A 5,016-nucleotide genomic window follows, 5' to 3' on the forward strand; every position below is an offset into this window, starting at 1 on the left:
TGTTCCCATGAATTCACTGGTTTTGAGTGATCTAATTTAGTTCTCTATCTTTTAGTTGTTTGACTAAGAAGCCAAAACACTGATCCATATCAATAACATGATTTTGTATATATAAAAGAAAGTTTGAAATCCTGAGAGTCCATTAATGATGATTTGAAGGGAAGTTGCTGGCTTGGACTTACTACAATTATGGGGCAGAGAACATCCTTCAAGAGCTTCTGAGGTTTGTCTAGTTGGTATGTTGATGATTCCATCAAAACTCAACTAATCTGTCTTCTAATAATTGTGTTCAGCAATGACTTTAGTATTGATTAAGGAAGGATTTGGTTAGTCATAGGTTGGGAAGTAGGATCTAATAGGAAATCTGACTACCAACTTCAAGAAAACTAAACGGTAAAAGTAATATTCCATCAAAAAAAAAAAAAAGCATATATATATTACTCATCTTGTCAACCACCATGTTTGATTAGATCTGATGGATATTGAAGCATAAATTAAGAAAACCCTTTCAAAAGAATGACAAAAGACACCACCAGCTGTCCAAGGAGATAAAAACTGAATTTGCAAAGCTATGAGGTTTGATCTTACTTCTACTACAGAATCAATGATTAATGCCTTTTCTTGTGGAGAATCTTAAGAGCCTTCCTCTATATAAATGGTTTTTATTCAATGGGAACTTCATCCAGAAAGAAATTGTCTTCTGCCCTCATCTCTTAGACATAATAACAACATTCCTTGGACATTCTATACCTCCAAAGAAAGCTAGTTAATTATGGCTATTGAGATTGAGACTGAGCAACCTTCTACTGTTGGTCTTTCAAAAGTTGCAGTTTCTGAGACTCATGGAGAAGACTCCCCATACTTTGAAGAATGGAAAGCTTATGATGAAAATCCTTATGATGAAGTTAAGAATCCTTCAGGACTCATACAGATGGGACTTGCAGAAAATCAAGTCTCCTTTGATTTATTAGAAGAAAACTTGGAGCAGCATTCAGAAGCTTCTTCCAAGGGGATCTCCAGCTTTAGGGAGAATGCTTTGTTTCAAGATTACCACGGCCTCAAAGCTTTCAGAAAGGTATTAATTAATCACCTCATTTTCATGCTCAATAATTTCTGAAATATTAAGATTTTTCTGATCATATGGACTACATTAATGATTAATCATAAAATTAATACTAACTCAACATTTCAATATTCCTTTAATTTCCGTTCACATTTAGGCAATGTCAAGTTTCATGGAGCAGATAAGAGGTGGAAGAGCTAAATTTGATCATGATAGAATAGTTCTCACCGCAGGGGCAACCATCGCTAATGAACTCTTAACTTTCATCTTAGCTGACCCTGGTGATGCTTTGCTTGTTCCAACTCCATATTATCCAGGGTAAGATTGATCTATAAACAACCTAATCATATTAAGCCAGGATTCCACAATTTTGGGTCTGGAACTAATGTAATTGTTTTGAAAATTTCATGACAGATTTGACAGAGATCTTAGGTGGAGAACTGGTGTCAAGATTGTACCAGTTCATTGCAAAAGCTCCAACAACTTTTAGGTTACTCCCCAGGCCTTAGAAGAGGCATATAATAAAGCACAAGCTATGAATATTAAGGTCAGAGGGCTTTTAATAACAAACCCATCAAACCCATTAGGTTCCTTCATTCAAAGATCAGTCCTAGAAAAGATTCTTGAATTCGTAACATGAAAAAACATCCATCTTGTATCTGATGAAATCTACTCTGGCTCCGTCTTCTCATCTGATGAATTCACAAGCATTGCGGAAATCGTTGAGGCTAAGAAATACAAAAATGCAGAGAGAGTTCACATTGTTTACAGTTTATCTAAATATCTAGGCCTTCCTGGTTTCAGGGTTGGGACTATATATTCTTATAACAATCACGCTGTTACTACAGCTAGAAGAATGTCGAGCTTCAGCTTAGTTTCTTCTCAAACACAAAATCTCTTGGCTTTGATGCTATTAGACACTAAATTCACCAAGAATTACAAAAAGACTAACAGAGAGAGACTGAAGAAGAGATATGAAATGATCATCAAGGGACTGAGGAAAGCAGGCATTGAGTGCTTGAAAGGGAATGGAGGATTGTTTTGCTGGATGAATTTAAGTCCATTTTTGGAGAAGCCCACAAGAGAAGGTGAATTGGCTCTATGGAATTCAATAGTTCACCAAGTGAAGCTCAACATATCACCAGGCTCTTCATGTTATTGTTCTGAAACAGGATGGTTTACAGTTTGTTTTGCCAACATGAGTGAGCAAACACTAGAAGTTGCACTGAAGAGAATACATGATTTCATGAAAACAAGAAAGATAGAACAAAAAAACCATTTCTCTTATTAAAATTTTAGCTTTATTCTTCCTCATTATATTGTATTCTTTTTTAATTAAAAAAAAAAAACATTTGATTGAATACTATAAATCTTCTTATAAATTGAAACATAATTTTAGCTTCACTGTAGTTCCTGGTGATCAACCCAATTTTGCAGGATTGTTTCATGCAGAAGGTGGAAATAATAATTCCACATCGGATGTGAATAGCCTGATGTGAAGAATTATATATAGGTACCTGAGCAACCTCTCCTTAATGGCTAGCTTTTAAATATGAATTTTACCAAAGTCCTAACATGCATACTTTCTAACTATCCTTCAAGCTTATCCAGATTTACGAGGATGAAAGTGTGAATAAAAATACAAATTATATCTAAAAGAAAAAAGTTTTGACATTTTGAGAGGCCTTTCTCAAGCAGAAATTCGGTTTCAACTCAGCCAGCTGGTCTATAAATTCATTCGACGAATAAGTTGACTTCTATAATAAATGTAGAGTATTGTTAAGACCAAAAAATTATAAGTTTCAGTTAATAATTAAAATCAATTAGTTATAAGATATATATACAAGTTATATATTATGGAAAGGCCAACCTGGTTCTTGAAGATGATGTTAATGGATATAAGAGTTTATCTATTTCTAATTGAGATATTGAGTATAGGGGGTCTCTACTGTATTTGTAAAATTAGCACCTATGAATTGAAATGGTTGTCACTAAGTGGGGATTTTCATCTTGTTTAATTTCTCATACAGACCAAAGGAGATATGAACTTGGTACATATGCATGCATCGATAGTTAGAATGGCTGTATTTTCATTTATAAAATTCATTGCTATAAATAATAATGTATAGAAATTAACTTAAAATTATTAGTGATAAATAAGAAATAAGAATTATTAGTTATACATTCATAGAATGAAACCAATTTGCTTTATTGTTAATATATAGAAATTATTCATCAAAAAAAATATATAGAAATTAAGGTAATATTAAATTATTAGTAATAACGAAGAAATAAGAAATATTAGTTATACATTCATAGAATGAAGCAAATGAATGAAACCAATTTGCTTCATTGTTAATGTATAAAAATTTTTAGGTTAAAAATTATTAGTAACAACGAACATATAATAACTAGTAGTTACACATTCATAGAATGAAACCAATTTGCTTCATTAAATTTCTTTAGATATAAGAGTTTATTTCAATTCTCTATAAGACAAAAATGCTTATAATTAAGAAGTTCTCTTAATAAAAGACATTTTTCTTCTCCAATCCTTAAAGAATGATAAAGTCTAGTCATTAGATTTGTGAATTTCTTTAAGAGGATCCTAATGTAGGCAGTCTTATCTTCACTTCGCAAAGAGACTGTTTCTCGATCAACTCGAACCCACCTATAGGTGGTAATGGAGCAACCTTATCGTCGGACCAAGTAAGGCTAATATTGCAAATTAATATAATAAATGAGATCTAAGGCTGCTCTATGGTGGAACATAGCCTTCGATGTACCTTCATAACATATGATATAATGATTGTATTGGATCCCACATCCGTATTTAAGATACTGGTCATTTGGGATAGAATCTTACATGGTATCAGAGTGGATTTTCTTATTTAGTCCTTTTAGTATGCCCTACTGCAGTTGTCTCCATACCTACCTCGATCCAATTGTTCTTACACGTGTATGTAGTTATGTTTGGTCCACATATTAAGGGGAATGCTGGGAGAATAGTCCCCACATCGTCTACCCGTAAGGCCTTCCATCCCATTATATAAATGTGAGTCCCCTCCACCCAATAATTTGAGTTTCTGGGATAAATAAATAAATATTCCTACAATATGAACAGAACAAATGATATACTTCATCAATGAAGCAGAAAAAGTAAACATGGTTTTTATTTGTTTTGACTTTTCAAAGCTCCCCTAATTGTCTTACTATTTTTGTTATCTTCCTTTTATTTATAGTAAAATTTATTTTGACTAAAGTGAAGTTTTATCAAATTCTCTACTAGTACACTAATTGAGGTCGCAAGTTAAGTGGTAACCAGCAGCTATGTTTGTAAAATATGTTTTACCATCTACTAATGCTGTCCTTACTAAATTAATTCACAAAATCAAGCAGTACCCAATTTCCAAATTATGTTTTATTATGTCTTAGTACTGTCTTTCCTATAAACTAATTAGCTAAATCATGTTAAGATTGAATCATAATGTATGATTGATTGGGACCAATAAACTAATAATTCAGGTTTACATCCTCGATCACATGCAACTAGCATTACCAAATATTATAGCACAGCCAGATCAGAATATCTGGTGCAAACCAATAACATATTCTTGATTTATCCAAGGAAGATATTTCTCTCTTTCAATTGGAAAGGAAAAGATTCAAGATAGTAGCATTTTATGGATTAAAAGAGGGCATAAAGGGGTTACGCTCGGAGGGTTGATTTCCCAAGATCACAATGGCCAAAGAGCTAGCTAAAGAGATCGATGCTTATACCTGTCCTAGATTTAGAAATTTTTCTTAATGACTAAGTTTTCTTACTGATGGGAATATCAAAGATTGGATTTTTAATTAATATTTTGTTTTTGTGGGTTAGGAATTTTCCTTGCAGCTTTTTTAATTTGTAATTATTTTTTTCCCCTTTTCAATAAAAGAGGTTAAGCTCATAA

The 5,016-nt window shown here is 32.7% G+C and overlaps 1 pseudogene; it reads left to right on the forward strand.

Annotated features, from left to right (window-relative positions):
• Positions 1-772: 772 nt before the first annotated feature.
• On the forward strand, positions 773-2,354 carry LOC122069202 (annotated as a pseudogene).
• Positions 2,355-5,016: the final 2,662 nt, after the last annotated feature.

This window comes from Macadamia integrifolia, unplaced genomic scaffold, assembly GCF_013358625.1.
Source record: "Macadamia integrifolia cultivar HAES 741 unplaced genomic scaffold, SCU_Mint_v3 scaffold553, whole genome shotgun sequence".
In the NCBI taxonomy this organism is placed as follows: domain Eukaryota; kingdom Viridiplantae; phylum Streptophyta; class Magnoliopsida; order Proteales; family Proteaceae; genus Macadamia; species Macadamia integrifolia.